The sequence below is a fragment of the Capsicum annuum genome, chromosome 8 (assembly GCF_002878395.1).
Source record: "Capsicum annuum cultivar UCD-10X-F1 chromosome 8, UCD10Xv1.1, whole genome shotgun sequence".
Lineage (NCBI taxonomy): Eukaryota > Viridiplantae > Streptophyta > Magnoliopsida > Solanales > Solanaceae > Capsicum > Capsicum annuum.
The window spans coordinates 12,629,845-12,649,358 of record NC_061118.1 but is presented as its reverse complement, the minus strand read 5'-3'; the positions used below and the strand labels follow the sequence as shown (position 1 = coordinate 12,649,358).

The 19,514-nt window shown below is 34.7% G+C and overlaps 1 pseudogene; it reads right to left on the bottom strand.

Moving 5' to 3' along the window:
- Nucleotides 1-441: 441 nt before the first annotated feature.
- LOC107879112 overlaps nucleotides 442-19,514 on the bottom strand; it is a 58,434-nt pseudogene continuing 39,361 nt past the window's right edge.

The window sequence follows — 19,514 nt, the reverse complement described above, 5'->3', positions numbered from 1 at the left end:
TGGTTAAGTAGTGACTTCATGTAATATTATATTGTACATATTTATGTAATTAGTAATTTAAAATTTAAATTAATATTATAAAAATAATATATTTTAAAAAGTGGGTTGACCCATGGAGAGCCACAGCACACAGTGTGATGGGTTGGGCTTGCTATTTTTTGACCTATCAAGTTGATGGGCCAGCTCGGCCTGGTCCGAAAAACACCAAAGCCCATGTGGGATAGCTTAGATGGGCTGGGTCGGCCTGTATTGATAGCTATAGGTTTTCCATATCAAACATGAACAAGTAAAGACAGAAGGAATGGGTACAAAATATCTATTTCTCTAGTAACAAACTAAAGAGCGTAACATGAATAAATATCATGTGTTAACCTATATAACAATTTACGTTGATGAGAATTTAGTTAGCCTAAATGACAATTTACATTGCTTGAATTTTGATCATTTATCGAGCGTAGTCAACTGAGTTTTTAGATACATGCTAACCCTCTTCCAATGGGAAACCAGTGAGCCATAAAACTGCACCCGCACTGACCTTTTTGGCCCGTAAAAAAAAATCCCAAGTCTTTGGAAATATTATATTCAACACTTTCAGGACTTTCAAGTAGAGGCAATGCAACTGAGCCATGGGACTTTATGCTTCTAATCCATCCACGAAACAGAAAATTCACAACATGTACATATAAAATCTCCTTCACATAAATAAACAATTGCTTATCCTATTCATTGGTTCTCATTTGAATATTTTCAAGTTATCCCAGAGAATCTGTCATGGTCAAGAATAGTCAAAGAGCCATCTTATGTGTGTAAGATGTGTAAACATGAGACAAACTTATATACTAATTTTTTCCTTGCATCGGGTAACTAATCAAAGAATTTACATAAGCTTTTACATTTGGCTCGATCCATGCACCAGCCAATGAACATAAAGCATGATGAAGGCTGAATGAAGGATTTGGAACTGGGATAAGGCTTTTTCAGGAAGGCAGGATAAATTTACAGATTTTGTGGATTAAGGATAAGGTTCTTTTACAAAGGTAGGCAGAATGTACGAATTTGAGGGACTGGGATAACTCTTTTACAAGAGTGAAAAATTAGACTTTTAAGGGGTCATTTGGTACATGAAATAAGGTGGAGATCTTAGGTTTAAGCCTAAGATAAACTTTATACTTATTTTGATTGACTGTATAAATTAGACGTGTGTAATTGAATTTTTTTTAATAAAAATAAGATGGCCTTTATAATTCTATATTTAGGGAAAGTACATAATTTGCCACCGTAACTTGCACAGAAATGTCATTTACACATGAATCCTTTACGGGGGACTCTTACCTCCCTACTCTTCTCTAAAGTTATTCATTACCCCTAAAAATGCAGAACCAATCTTTTCATGAGCATTGTCTTCCATATGTTGGTGCATCAATAGCCATGTCAGAGTTATCTTAGATGCCAAATAATTTTAACTTTCACACCTTTTCTTTTCTTTTTTTTTATTTTTTTATTTTATTCTTAAATTTTCTTACCCAAATCTCTCTTCTATGCTACCACCTTACACAACAATCAAGGTTTTAAAATCATTGAGCTCCAACTTGAAGGAAAAGCTGGCAAGTTCATGATGGTTTTTGACAAAGAAACTCCGAGATAAAGGAGATTAAAGTTAGAGAGAAAGGATCAAATAAGTTGAAAGTTGACCGGGGAAGATCGGGTTTACTGGGAAAAAAACCCCCCGGCTAACATTTTCTAATGCACAATAACAAAAGTAGAGAAAAGTATCAAAACCAATCATTCTCTAATTACTCTCTATTTACTCTTCAAATTGGACAAATTCTAGTTTCACGTGGACCAATCACCACATCTCTATACACTTTCTTTCTTAATATCCACCTCTAGAAACCCCTCTACAGTTACATCCATCTGTATCTTTCTATTTCTTCAGAAGAATAGTAGTTACCAAAATTTTCTTTAACACACATTTATTGATATAAAAGTTCATTTTATCTACTCATATGCCTATTTCTATTAAATAACCTAAATTAGCATTTCCTTACTGAAATTGTGGCTAATGTTATTGCTACGGTGATGAGGATATAAATCTCTACTATGAAGATAATGTGTGTCCCTGGTGTCTGGGGTGGGAAAAGAGACAGTTGAGGTAAAGAAAAAAATGAAGAAAGTAGTAAGGAAGAATGACAGATACTAGCTTTTATCAGAAGTGGTAAGATATAAGGATGGAGAATATAAAAGGGGTTAATCCTGAGAAACCTTGAACTTGACGATAGAGGGTTTATGGGGTAGATTTGGTTTTCCACTTGTCAGGTTTCTGTTTAGTCCAATTGTCAAATAAATATTCATAGTATACTATTTTGTGTGATTTTGGATTTCCACAGACCTTACATAGGTTGATACCACTACCTTTTTCATATTATCTAAGGGGGTATTAGTTTCACTTCAACAATAATAGGGTTAATGGGTCGCCCATGATAGTGTGTAAATGGCTTTTTTATGCAGGATTTTATAACTGGTAACATGTATGTATATTTGGAACAAAAAAAGTACATAGGATATACTGAAACCATATTAAAAGTACGATATGATAAAGAAAAACTAAACTACAACCCTATACAGAATTTAGAACGTCAACCAAAGAGATACCATATGTGAGATTCTTAGGACACCCAAAAAAAATGATGCAATTCCACTTCATCATCTCTACTAAGTTCTCTTTGTTCTCAAATCATCTAGAGTTCCTCTCTTTTTAGATGGAGTACCAAATACATGCAGGATAATTCTCCATCTACCACTATTTAGCCTGACTCCTGCTGCATCCTAACTTAAAAGAACTTCTGAGATTTTACTTGGGATTATTCAAGTATTCTTTTTGATTTTTCATATGATGTCCACAACCCTCATTGGAGCCCGATTAATCCATATTCACGTTGTATAGGGCCCATTTAGGGAAGCACTCCATACCAGGGATTTTTCTATACCCACCGACATTATCTAAGTTATGCCTCTTAGATTAATGAAAAATCTCCAAAGCTGTTGTGCTGTATTATAATGTAAAATAAGATGGTTAATTTGTCTCTATGTTTTCTCCACATAGGAAACATCTAGAACAAAGTGGTAACCGTCTCCTTAGTTTGTCCTATGATAGAACAGTTCCCCAAGACAAAAGATACACAACCATAGTTGCTTCCATGGCCAGTTTTAAATCTGTAGGTTTGACTGAATCAACATTTTGTAAGCTATATTGATCTTATAAGCATCATTGGTATAACCTTCCCACCACAATCCATCAGTTCCAAGCTGTTTTCTACTGAACAGTTCCAAATATTTGAATAATTCAATCACCTTTGGATATTTCCCAATCATTAAGCATTCTTCTGAAAATTATATACTAACCTTGAGGACACCACGTATCAGCCCTTGTCTTCTGGTTTTGGTTCTAGGCAAGAATAAAAATCTCAGGAAAACTCTCTTGAAGACTTCTATTCCCAAGCAAGTTATTTTTTCAAAAAAAAAAATTATTACCATCATGCACTTCCATTAAAGAATGACTCTTCAGATCAGGCCAAAGTGCTCTTAGATCTCCACAAACTAACACCCCGAGGACTTCTTTATGCAAGTTAAGGGGGTAACTTGTGTATTTTGCCGTTTATTTTAACAAACTAAATATACAAGCCTGTGTCAGTACGAGCCCAACATACATTACTCCCTCTATCCCTAATTATGCGACATAGACAAAATTTCAAGAGTTGATCACTTTTTTCTTTGATCATAATTTTTAATTTTTTTAAAAAGAATTTTAAGCTTTTAATTATTGTGATTTATATAACTTTTAACGTAATTTACAAATATATAAATTATCGGAAATACCTTCTTAATAATTATAAGTGCATTTACTCCCTCTGTCCATAATCATCTGGCACAAATGGAATTTGGAGAGTCAACCAAATTGTTCTTTGACCACATTCTTTTTAAAATATTTTAAGTTTTTAATTATTGTTATTTATAGTACTTTTTACATAATTTCTAAATATATAATTTTTGAAAATTCCTTCTTAATAATCAAATACTTAAATGATAGAAGTGCCTTTTAATGCAATCATAAATCTAAGAAGCACACATGTCGACGAAGACATGTGTGCTTCTGGCATCCTCTATTATAGTATAATAAAACTGAGAATGTAAACATAAGGAAAAAGAGGCAAGGGAATTTGAAAATTTGATGTGAATCTCTCAACAGTAACCCTCATAGATTAAAAGAGGCTCCTTCCTATACAATTTCAGAAATAATCTTTACCAAAAGTTAGAAGTACGAAGTCTATACATCCTTGCAAACTCAGTTGAACTGAGTTAAATTATGAATTGTATACCAGCCAGTTACTGTCTAGCACATTATCTAGCATGCAGTTAATTCTACTTCTAAATTCCACTAAAGCCACCAGGCGACCATAACAATGGCAACAACAACATACCTAGTATATTCCCACAAATTAAAATGAAATCTCTTCAATACCAATTTCCATCCATATCTCTCCCTACTAAAATCCCAGTTGCAGAGGTGGTAAAGAAGGGAAAAAAATAACAACAACAACTAATTATGTAAGAGAAGTAGCAATAACTAGAATAAAATTCCTATTATCCAATGAGGCTAGCATCCATGCAGTTCATTTAATAAAATGACTCCCAACATACACTCCTACACAATAGCAGTTTTATTATATCCAAATTGGGTTAGGCCAGACCACCCAATTACCAAAGTCAATCTATAGAATGGTAGTACTTTCTAGCTAATATGGCACAAATGCATATGAGAAACCCATAATTTAGTCATAAAGGTGAAATTGTTGGGTTATTAGGTCTTTTTTCCTTCCTATGTGGATAAATGAAGCCCAATTTGGACCAACCCACTTTTTCCTAGAGGACTATTATTATGGGCATATATATATTGATCTTTTTAGGTCTTATTCACTATCACAAAAAAAAGAGTTTTCAGCAGCCAAAGAGAGAAAAACAAAGTTGATTTTTGCACCTAAATTTCAGTCACAGTTGTCAACTTCAAATTGCAATTCCCACTTTTTTCTATTCCAATTGAGCTAATATTTAGACTGTTTGTTCCTCTCATCTTAATATTTGATTAGAACTGATAGAGCTTGATTTGGTGGCCTGTAGCTCCTGTTCTTCATTCTCGAATAGTAGTTGTATTTTTTGTCCTTTCACTCTTTTATTTCTCTAGTGTTTGGTGCTGTGGTTTATGTATTTTTTATTATTGTTTGGCACTAGTTTAGTGGACATTTTGGAGGACAATATTGTAACTCTTTGGTTATTATAGTGGAATTTTTGGTACCATGGTTTTTTACTCTTCACACTGAAAGGTTTTCCACGTAAATCTTGTGTCTTGTATGATTGACTTTATTTTTGTCTTGTTTTATTTGGTTGAGTTGTTTGCTATATATTACTCTATTTTGCTTGGGTTTATTTGCCTCATCTTGGTTTAAGTTGAAAGGGAAAGTTTAGTCTTGGGTATTTTCCGCTGCTACCCTGTCGGGCTCTTTAATTGTGTACCTGTCTTTCCTAATAAAGTGGTATCAGAGCATTGGTTGTTGTTGGTTGTCGATTTGAATGATGGAGATAAATATGAGCAAGATGGTGTGTTTTAATGGTAGTAATTATCATACTTGGAAAGGCAAGATAAAAGATCTTATATTTTTCAAGAAAATGTATCTACCTGTGTTTGCCTCTACTAAATATGAATCCATGACAGATGAGGATTGGGAATTTGAGCACTTACAGGTTTGTGGATATATCAGACAATGGGTTAAAGATAATATTATAAATCATATTGTGAATGAGACATATGCTATAAGTTTGTGGGACAAGCTCGAGATACTTTATGCTTCCAAGACTAGAAATAACAAGTTGTTCTTTCTTAAGCAATTGATGAATATCAGGTATAAAGAGGATATTCCTATTTCTGATCATATAAATTATTTTCAGGGTGTCTTCACCAGCTGTCCAGAATGGGTGTAAAGTTCGATGAAGAAATTTAGGGACTTTGGGTTCTTAATACTCTGCCTGAATCTTGGGAAACTCTTCAAGTTTCTTTGACTAATTCTGCTCCCGGTGGTATTGTAACTATGGAATATATTAAGAGTGGTGTCTTGAATAAAGAGATGAGAAGAAGATCTGAGGCGTCATCTTCTTCCTCTTCACACTCTGATGTTTTGGTTACTGAAGAGAGAGGGAGAAACAAGTCCAGAGATTCAAATGATAGAGATAAAAGTAGAAGCAAGTCAAGGTCCAAATTTAAGAATGTTACATGTGACTATTGCAACAAAAAGGGGCATACCATGAAATATTGTTACAAGCATAAGAGAGATATAAGATGGCAAAAGAAAAAAGGCGATAATGAAAATTGTGTTGCTGTTGTTGCTAATGATGATCTTCTTGTTACTTGTGGTAAGAATGCCATTAATCTTGTTCACGATGAGTCTAGCTCGTTTGTGGATTCTGGTGCTACTTCTCATGTTACTCCAAAGAAGGAATTATTTTCTTCTTATACTCCAAGTAATTTTGGGATGATGAAAATGGGAAATAATGATGAAGTTAAAGTACTTGGCATTGGCATGATTTATTTGGAAAGTAACAGTGGTTCCAAACTAGTTCTCAATAATGTCAAGCATGATCCAGATATTCGCCTGAATTTGATTTCTGTAGGAAGTCTTGATGATGAGGGTTATGTTAATACCCTTGGTACTGGCCAGTGTAATCTTACTAGAGGTTTGATGATTGTGGCTTGAGATGAAAAGTTGTCTAACTTGTACATATTTCAAGGCTCTACTTCTAGAGGCTAGATAAACTTAGTGGAGAATGATACTTCATTAGAGTTGTGGTATAGAAGGTTGAGTCATATGAGTGAGAAGGGGATTGATAGTTTGGCTAAGAAAAATTTGCTTTTTGGAGTAAAACAAGCAAAGTTGGAGAAGTGTGTTCATTGCTTAGCCAGTAAACAGAAAAGAGTTTCTTTTCAGAGTCATCTGCCTTCAAGAAAGCTTGATTTTCTAGAGTTGGTGCATTTTGATTTGTGCGGTCCTTTTAAAGTAAGGTCTCATGGTGGTGCACTTAACTTTGTGATTTTTATTGATGATCATTCTCGCAAACTCTAGGTATTTTCTTTCAATTCCAAGGATCAAGTACTTGATGTGTTCAAGAATTTTCAGGCCTTGGTTGAAAGATAGAAAAGAAAGAAATTCAAATGCATCTGTTCAGATAATGGTGGTGAGTATATTGGTCCTTTTGATAGATATTGCAGAGAGAAGGGTATTCGGCATCAGAAAACTCCTCCAAAGACTCCTCAGTTGAATGGCTTAGCAGAAAAGATGAACAGAACACTAGTTGAGAAGGTTAGATGTATGCTTTTAAATACTAAGCTGGCAGATTCCTTTTGAGCAGAAGCACTTAATATGGTTATTTATGTTATCAATTAATATTCTACTATTTCTTTGAATGGTGATGTCCCTAATAAAGTTTGGTCTGGTAAGAATGTTTCTTATGATTATCTTAGAGTCTTTGGGTGTAAATCTTCTGTTCAAGTTCCTAAGGATGAAAGGTCAAAGTTGGATGTTAAAACTATACAGTGTATCTTCATTGGTTATGGTCAAGATGAATTTGGCTATCATTTCTATGATCCAATTGAGAAGAAACTTATTAGAAACTGCGATGTTGTATTCTTTGAAGACCAAACAATTGAAGATTTTGACAAAGCTGAGAAGGTTGATTCTAGAGTAGTGAGAGCCTAGTTGATGTTGATCCAGTTCCTTTAACTACTACTCCTGAAGTAAATCTTCATGATGATGAAAATCAAGTTGATAATGAAGATGATAATCATGTTCAGAATGACCAGCAAGAAGTTGTTGATGCTTCAGTGCAAGTTGATATGGTTGATCAGCAACTAGTTGTTGATGCTCCAGAGAGTTCTCTCAAATAATCTACAATAGAGAGAATACCTTCATCTCGTTATTCCCTCAGTGAGTATGTAATCTTGACTGACGGGGGAGAACCTGAGAGTCTTAATGAGGCCATGGAAAGTGAAGAAAAAGAAAAGCGGTTAGATGCTATGGAAGATGAAATTAAATCTTTGCAAGATAAAAATACCTTTGATTTGGTTAAGCTGCCTAAAGACAGAAAATCTTTAAAAAATAAGTGGATTTTTTGGGTGAAGCATGAAGATGGTAATCCAATTCCACGGTACAAAGAGAGATTGGGTGTGAAGGGATTTAATCAGAAAAAGGGAGTTAATTTTGATGAGATATTTTCTCTGGTTGTAAAGATATCATCCATTCGTGTGGTTCTAGGCTTAGCTGCAAGTCTAGATTTAGAGGTTGAGCAAATGGATGTTAAAATTGCTTTTCTCCATGGTGACTTAGATGAAGAATTTATATGGAGAAACCCGAAGGTTTTTAAGTCAAGGGAAAAGATAATTATGTTTGCAAATTAAAGAAGAGCTTGTATGGTTTGAAACAAGATCTTAGGTAATAGTACAGGAAGTTTGGTTCCTTTATGAGTCAGCACGGCTTCAAGAAGACTACTTCAGACCATTGTGTTTTTGTACAAAAATTCTCTGATGGTGACTTTATTATTGTGTTTCTTTATGTTGATGACATGCTTGTTGTTGGTCATAATTCTTGCAGGATTCAAAAGTTGAAGCAAGAGTTGAGTAAGTCTTTTTCTATGAAAGACTTAGGACCAGCAAAATAGATTCTTGGCATACAGATTGTCTGTAACATAAAGGCCAAGAAGTTGTGGTTATCAAAAGAGAAGTACATTCAAAAAGTACTTCAAAGGTTTAAGATGGACAAAGCTAAGGTTGTCAGTACACCTTTAACTATGTATTCAAGTTGAGCACGAAGCAGTGTCCTTCCAGTGATGATGAGAAGAAAGATATGAAAAATGTTCCTTATGCTTCAGCTGTTGGTAGTTTGATGTATGCAATGGTTTGCACAAGACCAGATATTGCTCATGTTGTTGGTGTTGTTAGTCTTTTTTTTTTTTAGTCTGGGAAGAGAACATTGGAATGCTGTGCAGCGGATTATGAGATATCTTTGTGGTACTTTTAGTCTGAGTTTGTGTTTTAGTATAGAAAAGCCTATTCTTTTTGGTTATACTAATTCAGCTATGGCCGGTGATGTTGATACTCGCAAGCCTACTTCAGGGTATTTGGTTACTTTTGCAGGGGGAGCAGTGTCTTGGCAATCTAGGTTGCAAAAATGCGTTGCTCTATGTACTACAGAAGCTGATCTTATTGCTGCCGTTGAAGCTTGTAAAGAATTGCTTTGGATGAAGAGATTCTTGGAGGAACTTGGTTGTGCTCAAGAGAGGTATGTTCTTCATTACGACAGTCAAAGTGCCATACATCTTTGAAAGAATTCTACATTTCATGGTCGGTCTAAACACATTGATGTGAGATACCATTGGATTCAGGATGTGTTGGATTCTAAGTTGCTTGAACTTGAGAATATTCATATGGATGATAATGGTTCCGACATGATGACTAAATCTTTGACAAGAAGGAAGTTTGAAGATTTTTGCATGATTATCGGGATGGCGGTCTCCTCTACATAGTCGGGAGGGGGAGAATTGTTGGGTTATTGGGTTTTTTCCCTTCCTATGTGGATAAATGAAGCTCAATTTGGAACAACCCACTTTTTCCCATAGACCTATTACTATGGGGCATATACATTGATCTTTTAGGTCTTATTCACTATCACAAAAAAGAGAGTTTTCAGCAACCAAAGAAAGAAAAACAAAGTTGATTTTTGCACCTAAATTTCAGCCACAGCTGTCAACTTCAAATTGCGATTCCCACTTCATTTCTTGTCCGATTGAGATAATTTTTGGACTGCTTGTTTCTCTTATCTCAATATTTTATTAGGAACTACGGAGATTGATTTGGTGGCCTGTAGCTCCTGTTCTTCATTCCCGAACAGTAGCTGCATTTTTGGTGCTTTCACTCCTTTATTTCTCTAGTATTTGGTGTTGTGGTTTATGTATTGTTTCTTGTTGTTTGGAACTTTTTTGGTGGTCATTTTGGAGGGCAATATTGTAACTCTTTGGTGATTATAGTGGAGGTTTTCGTCCCGTAGTTTTTTACTCTTCACACTGAAAGGTTTCCCTTTATTCTTGTCTTGTTTCATTTGGTTGAGTTGTTTGCTGTATATTACTCTATTTTTCTTGGGTTTATTTGTCTCCTCTTGGTTCAAGTTGAAAGGAAAAGTTTAGTCTTAGGTATTTTCCGTTGCTACCCTGTCGGGCTCTTTGATTGTGTGCCCATCTTTCCCAACAGAAATTTAGTTGATGGCTAAGATGATTTCTCAAAATAAAAACAAATAATTCAATATAACAACATACCTCTGGAACTTCATCATGGGGACAATGACCAGCAGGGCTAATTTCATAATATGGAGCATTACCCAATTACCGTTTCACCTGTAATCCCCAAATCGGCTTCACCCAGGGGTCTTCTTTCCCATACTTGAGACACACAGGGACATTGTTCATTTGACACCTATGGAAATGTAAAAATTGAAGCTTTGAGTTCTGGTTTAGTAAAAATAAGCCAACTGCAGCAATTTGATATTTTCTCTACGTACCCAGATAAAGCCTCTTTGAAATAAAGTTGTCCTTGGGGAGCAAACATTATTGAGGCAAAGGTTGCCACTGCAGCAGGATGCTTTGTTGTCTCAAGTATCCGAGCAAAAACTTCGTCAACCTTTTTTGTGGAATCAGCATAAACTTGTTTCAGTACCTTAGCAATAGTTTCAGGATCACTAATTTTCTGTCATCCGAAAACATAAGAAATCAAAGACATACAATAAAGCAAAGCCATACATTTGCCAAAAACAGAGACATGAGAGAAACTGAACAATGATTGAATCAATTTGTTGATCTAATATATAAGATACGTGCAATTTATACACGAGAAATCAGAGATAAAAGGAAACAAGCGATTCTACACTTAATGTAAATATTACCAAATATTTCATCATATTCTATGGTTAATGATACACAATATTTTACAATAAACATAAAATATCTCCAAGTATATTTTTCATATATCTAGAATATCTCTATTTGTAGTTTACCATATTTAGAATGTCTTTTCTATCATGCTAACATCCCCCTCAAATTGATGTCAGTGGATAACAACGTATCAATTTGGCTATTAGCAACTGATGACTTTGTTGTGCCATTGGTTTAATAAACACATCAGCTATTTGAAGATAACTAGATACATATGGAAGAGTAATAACTCTTTTATCTACAATTTCTCTAATAAAATGATAATCAACTTCAATATGTTTGGTCCTTTTATGATAAGCCAGATTGGTATCAATCTGAATGCCACTTCTGTTAGTCAACATGGAAAGGAGTGGGAGTAGATTAAAAAAATTGAACACTTGGAAGTAAACCATAATGCCATATAATCCCAACGAAATCAGAAGATATTGCTCAATATTCAAATTCCATTTAGGATTTTGAAACACAATATTGCTTTTTGCTCTTCCAAGATATCAAAGAATCTCGAGAAATATGCACCAACCCATGACAGTAGTGAGAATCAGGACATCTAGCCCAATCAGAATCACTAAATACATTAAGTCAAATAAGAGAACCACTAGGAGAGAATAATCCATAAGTAGTATTCTTGAGAGATATCGAATGATGCGTCGAACAGAAACCAAATGTAGATGATAGGGAGCCTACATAAATTGACTGACATATTGAACTGCAAAAAAGATAGTAGGTCGAGTAATAGTAAAATAATTTAGGCTTCCACTAATTGTTGGAACAAAGTTGGATCAGGATGAAGATTTTCTTCAATCAAAACGATACCTATCTGCCGAGGAAGATTCTTGAAGACCAACCAAAGAAATCAAATCCCAAGTATATTTGTGTAATTTTGTGTTGGTTTAAGAACACACCTAAATAATCATAATGAACTTCCACCCTAAGTTACTTGGACTCTTCACTTTCAGTGTCGCACCCGTGTCGTACGACATGGGTGTGAGTGTGGGATTTGTATCCAATCTGGTCAACTACTTTTAGGTACTCTGACCAAAATCAACAAGGAAAGTTCAGACAGATTTAATGATTTTAGTAATTAAAACAAAAACTAAGGTGAAATTTAAGAAAATAGAATAACTTGTACATAGAAATTTCTTTGTTACTGCTTTTCCTTTTATCTCCTTTGAGGATTCTCCTCTTGATCAATATTTTCTCCTTAAGCTTTCCACAAATATCCTATAATTTAGGTTTTATAACTCTGTTTTAGATATTTGAATTAGTTTTATCCAAATTCCCGCACCCATATCCGAACTTTGATCCATATCCCCAAATCTTAAAATTGAGATCATTAAAGATCCAGCCTCTAAATCCGCACCCATATCGAACACCTGCACCTAAGTATGAGTAACTTAGCTTTTGACCACAAAACATATGTAAGAGTATCAAGATCTTTTATATGAAAACAATCGAATTAGATCCTAAGATAATAATGTCATCACATATACCAGAAGAATACAAGCAGTAGATGTGTTTCAAAGAAACAAAGATAGGTCATATATACTTGGTTCAAAAGAGAAGTGAAGAAAAGTACATCAACAGACAAAACTTGTAAAATTAAGCTCAGAGAGCTTATTTTAATCAATAAAAAAACCAGTTCAATTAGCAAACATCTAATGTAGCTGATGAAAATATACCAGGTGGAGGTTTCACGTACATATTTCTTTTATAATCACCACGGAGAAAAATATTTTTTATATCGATTAGGTGAAGAAACCTATTTTGTGATACAACAATAATAATAATAGTTTGCATCGTATTCATTTTTGCTACTGGTATAAAATTCTCCTCATAGTCCACATCATACTCCTCTTTGTTATCAAGGACAACCAATCAGGCTTTATACTAATCAAGAGTACCATAAGAATGATGTTTAATTGACTAAACTCATTTATATCCAATTGGACGAACATTTGAAGTACACGGAACAATGTCCCATCTTATTTTCTTAAGAGACAAAAGCTTCTCCATCATTGTTTTCTGCCAACATTCAAGCTTGGAGGCTTGTGAGTAACATGTTGGAATATAGACAACAGACAAAGTAGGAAAAAAACCAATACCAATTAGGAGTACGGGATACTTTGGTACATCCCTAAGTAGGCACAAGCTAAGCAGGTCCTTAAAGAAATCTCAAATTCTAGTTAAGGAGCAGTCTTAGGTGGCTAATCAATTTCTAGATAGGGTAAAGTTTATCAATATTATTTTTACACAAATCCAGATTTGAACCACCTAGAAAAAGATAAAAAATCTTCAAAAGTTGGAAGAAGTGGAGAAACAATAGGTAAGTCAACATGAGTAGGAAAGAAATAGTAATTCTCAATGAAAACAACATTTCTCGAAACACGAAATTTGGTAGAACTTAGATCATAGCCAAAAAAAACTTTCTACCAAATACTATAATCCATAAAAGCACATTTAGTAGACTGAACAAAAAAATATGTTTATTGCATTGAGATTTGAAAGAGAGGAAAATGCACAAAACAAACACAACAAAATGCATGAAAATTATCATAGCTAGGATTTTGGTGATAAAGTCGATAATATGGAGAGTCAAGATTTCACACTTCAAAGGAATCTAATTTTAAATAAAAAGACAACAGTAGACAAAGCTTCAACCACCAAAATTTAGATGTGACTGAGGACTCAATTACTAACTTTGAGTGACATCCAAAAAATGATGATTTTGCACTCAATAGCTCCAATTTATTGTGTCGTATTTGCGCAAGAGCATTGTGAGAGAATTTCTTACTGAAGCAAAAATTATTAAATTCATGAGACGTATATTCTTTACTAGAATCAGATCTTAATATTTTATAGCCTCTGGCAGAGATGCAAGGTAAGGCTGTGTACAATACACCATTGTGGTGGGGGCCTTCCCCGGACCCTGCTCATAGTTGGAGCTTTAGTGCATCGGGATGTTCTTTTTTTTAATTAGATCTTAATATTTTGATGCAGGTAGAAAACTTAGGCTCAATGTAAGTCAAAATTGATTTGAATATGGAAAATTCCTCTGATTTGAAAAGGAGAAACACACACATGGAAAATGAGTATAGTTATCTATAAATGTCACAAAGTACTTAAAATGAGCATAAGAAATAATTGTTGAAATGCCTCAAACATCACTATGAATGACATTAAACATTTTGTAGCACGAAGAAAAGGAAGATTTTTACTTTTACCTAATTTACAAGTAGAACAATCAAAGAAAGCAACTAAATATTGATTTTTATTTGAGAAACTACATATATGGCACCCTAAACTTGTCTTAAAACTACATTAACTTTAGGGGCATTCTTTTACCCATCCACCCTCCCAATCTCGTTCAAAGTGTAATACATATCCCTAAGAGGTGACTTGGCAATGTAAGTGTGCATACTGTCTTGAAAGGGTGTGAGAGGAAAAAGTGATGCTTAAAACTAACTTATTCATATCATTTTCTAACTTATCATTATACAATTAAATACACTCAATATTAAACATTTCCTTTTAAAAAAAAATATTTTCCTTCTTCCATTTTACTCTTTCATTGTTTTCACCACCTCCACTCCAGTTCTCCTACGACTCTTCCACCCCATAACCCTTTTCCAGTTAACTTAGGATGCTTCGCCATTCTTTCTAGTCATCAAAAACAGAAAAAAATGAATTAAATATGTTAATATTAATAAAAACCAAGACAGTAAAATAGATCAATTAAATTACACATCATGTAGAAGAGAACCCAAAAGGTCACTCTCTCAACCTCTCTCATTTCCCTCTTAAACCCAACTGACCCAAATTCTATTTTTTTATTTTTTATTTTTTTATAAATGTAGTGTTTGGGTCAGCTTGTGCGCACCTCGACTAATTCTACTGGATACCTGTCACCTCCCACCAACAACACATATCAAGTAACTTTTTCCACCAAGGCGAGAAAATATGGAAAAAAATTATCTAGTGTTTGTCTCTATTGAGAATTGAACCTGAAACCTCATGGTACTCAACCCCACTTTATTGAACCAATAGGCCACATCCTTGGATGCAAATTGCATTTATTTTGTTTCAACACCAAAATTTCATCTCGACTTTTAAATAATATCAATCTGCATAATTTCTCTCGATGAAGCTTTCACAGAAATTAAAAAAAGGAAGAGAGCAAGAAACACCAAGCAATGGAAAAAAAACAAAGAGCATTGTATATAATACGTTCGTATACGAATTGACAAACTTTCTATGGAAGGAAATGTGAACTTACTATAGAAAAATAATTTGTGCATTAGTTGGTGTTTATACGCTAATAATCTTTGAATAAATTTGATGTTCAACTATGTTTGTGTCTTTACTTTATTAGAAAGGTGTGTTCTGGTGGAAGCTCTTAGGGTGAAAGAAAGAAGGGAGATTAAAGGCAGAAAAAGGGGAAGAAAAGGAAAATAGGTGTGTGCATAACACTTTATATCTGAGATTCTTTTGGTAAGGGGGTATTAATTCTAGTCCAAACAAGATTGGGATGGTAAAAAAAACGTCCATAGCCTCGTTTAGACATGAAAATCATAATTTTCTGGAGTTGGAGTTGGAGTTGTGTTTGGCCATGAATATAAATTAAAGTTATTTTTGAAATTTTGTGAGAGAAGTATGAGGCTAAAACTTGTTTTCGCTTTTCCAAATATAATTCCAGAATTGTATTTGGAATTTTCATGGTCAAATGCATCTTATCTCACTTTTTTCACTAAAATGAAATAATTTTCTGAAAAAATGTAAATTGTTAGAATATAAGTAGAAATAGGACTAGCATATAAAATTCTAGGAATAGGAATAGCATATAAAATCCTACTTGGAAAAGGATTGTAATGTAGTGTCCTATAAGGAAAAGGATTGGAATGTATTGTCTATAAATAGGGCCTCAATGTAATAATTTAGTTACAACAATTCAATAATATTCTTCTCATATTTCTCACATGTGTATCAAAGATTTCATGATCTTGGTAAAGAATCAAAGAGTTTCCGCTGCCGGCAGGATGGTATAATCCATATATGCCGCCCGTCTGGCCAATGATTATATTAGCAAAAGTTGGGTCACTGACTCACTGTGTATCTTTCTAGTGACTATTTTCTCATATCTTTGCGTTGCACCATGCATCTTTCCAGTGACTACTTTTTCATATCTATTTTTCTTAGCACCGTACTTCTTTTCGGTGACTATTTTCTCATATCTGATTTGCGTAGCACCATGCATCTTTTCGGACTGCTGTCTCATATCTGAGTTGCATAGCACCATGCATCTTTCTGGTGACTCCTCAGATTTAATTTATATAGTTTCGTACGTCTTTTCGTTGACTCCTCAGATCTTTTTCAGTAAGATCGTGCCATTATTCCGATCCTGCCTATATAATTTTTTACCAGTAGGATCATGCCGTCATTCCGACCCTACTCATATAATTTCTATTTCTTAATAGGGTCGTGCCATCATTTCGACCCTACACATATTTCTCTTTTTCAGTAGGGTCATGTCATCATTCCGATCCTACCCATATAATTATTTTTCCTCAGATTGTAGTCACTTTTCAGCCATCAAATCTAATAATCCAGCGTGTGAGCATGTTTCGACTAAGTTTTTGGTGACTTTCATGTTCAAGATCTACTCATCTCATGATTTTGAGATGAACCATATATTTTATACCAGTTTTTAGCAATTTTCTAGTGACACATCGACTTTATGGCAATATTTACTACTTTATGAATTATTTTGTTAGTTTTTTTCATTTTAATTGAGGTATCCCAGACGTCCAAAGCAGTCCTTATCATTTTTCTTCCAAATATCTTCACCAAGTCCCTCATTGAGTCTCATATTAGTTACATCCATAACAAACTTGGTACATATGTCTTCTATGCACCAGCTTGAGGGGGAGTGTTAGAATATGAGTAGAAATAGGAATATAAAATCCTACTTGGAAAAGAATTGTAATGTAGTGTCCTATTAGGAAAAGGATTGGAATGTATTGTCTATAAATAGGGCTTCAATGTAATAATGTAGTTACAACAATTCAATAATATTTTTTCTCCTATATTTCTAACATAAATAATTTTCATGGTCAAACAACTACTTAATGTTAAAATGTGTAACTGTGCTTTTTGGACAAGTTTATCGTGCAATTTATGTATTTTTATTTTCTATATCCCAGCGAATCAAAATTTGATAAATGAGACAACATAATACAATTTAGATGTCCTAGACATCGTGCGAAACCTCAATCTTACTAGTTGTAGAAGTACAAGCAAAAGAAAGAACACGAGGAATGGAAAAGCATATGGAGAACAATTTTCCAACTTTAGGCCCCTTCACAATTAACGTTCTCGACATCAAATCCTGTATAAGGCAACCATTACAAGTAGAATTCACATCACATTTTCATTTACCAATTGGCCACCCCTCAAGGCCTGATATCGTACCCCTTTTTGAATCTTAAGGTATCTTGGAGACGTCAACGAGCTTGGAGAAGAGAAGTAAATCTCTACTCTCATTGTGTTCATGGCCCATACCAATAATGCCCAGCATTATCGAGAAAATATGTTGTTTTCTTAGTCATTCTAGTTCACTTTTTTAGGTCTCCTTAGTCTATCTAAGTTGGTTTGATTGGCAGGGTCAGGGTCTTTCACATTCTTATCTAAAAAAGAGCAAGAGGTGGTTTCCTCAATTGTGGCATTGCCTCCTTTATCATCCCTCAGACATAAGTTGTTGCTTGTTCCATCTTGATCCTTTGGATGGGAAGTATAGATAGAAAGGCAGAAAAGGACGCATATACTCTAAAACAAAAACATTTTTTCAAGGGAAAAATAATTAAAGTATCTTGACATAAAAAAATCACTTTATAAACCAAATAACCCTTCAACTAGATCAAAACCGATAAGTAGTTAAATAGGAGAAATTGAATAAATCGCTTAACAAATTACTCTTGTTAAATGAGTACAGGTATGCTTTCAGGGTTTGCATTTCGATCTAAACTCGAAAACCTATATCTTAATATATATGACATGACACGACCGAGGGCCCTGCCGTAATAGGCGTCCCAAGTCCTACCGGGACCAAAGACCACCCCCATTACCCAACCCAACCTCCAGCCGCCTGCCTGATTTGGCTAAATTTTGAGTATATAACAAGATAAAGTAATAGCTCACATCAAGACTTTGGGATAAGATCACAACCATGACCGTCCCAACCGAGTCCAACCATCCCACACCAACCTCCCAACTATACCAAACCATACCAAAGGCTATAAACCAATAAGTTCCAAAACATAATATAATTAATCCCAAAATAAAATATGATGGAATAGTAAGAAATTATGTCAAATGATGTAAGCCCACCAAATTATTCCAATTCCAAGGCCGACACCAATACCGATCCCGCCCATTCCAACCCATAGCGGTACGACAAAGCCTCTAACCAAAAGAGTAATAAATCTAATTGGGACATGCCCCCAACCCTGGCCAAAACCAATATCCAAAATAAAATCAAAGTGTCTAGAAATATCCATAACATGAAATGGAGCCTTCCGAAAGGATGAAAGCTCACCACTTCAATCCAAATGTTAATCCCCAAGTCAATCACTATGTAGGAGGAGTAAAAGGGTCGGTTCCTGCATAGTATGGGTATACAGTCGTCGGTATACGAGTTAGCAGGTGAACGCTAGCATGATCTCAGGATAAGGATCAAATAATGCCATTCATAAAACCAAGTAGAACCATCCATATGCGCACAACCATACATATATATATATATAACCATGCCGAGAAAGAGGACTAAGTTTAGCTGTAACACCCTGATTCGCTGAACCGGAATGCTACACGGTGCTCATGACTCCGAGGGACCACAAGCTAACCAATGACTGATATCTATACCTGTATACTGTAAATCATGATATAATAATGCGGAATACATGAAACTGTAAGGCCATAAGGTCCAACTAAATACAATCATGTGGGTGAAAATACCCAAAACAACTCATCTGAACATAAATCTGAAAGTAGATCTGAAAGCCTCTAAACTGTCTGAATAAGGAGTTGAAGGAACATGTCTCCAACTGTATCTATAAAACTAAACTGAAGAAATAAATAAATGTATCAAATAGTATTGTCCTCGAATCAATGAGGACTCATTGTGTCTCTGCGACTGGAATACTACCGTTACTGCTGGGCTGGAGCTCGTATCTCGGAACCTACTGTGTATCATGAAAAGAAAGCACCATAGCACAAATGCGTCAGTACAACTAGAGTACTGAGTATACGAGGAAGGTAGGATGAACATAAAAGGTTTCATGCATAAACAACATTGACTGACTAATATGAACGTGGGAGTGCAAACACACATATATAGAAACTGGGACCGTGAATACGTGATAGCATGACCTGTAAGCTAA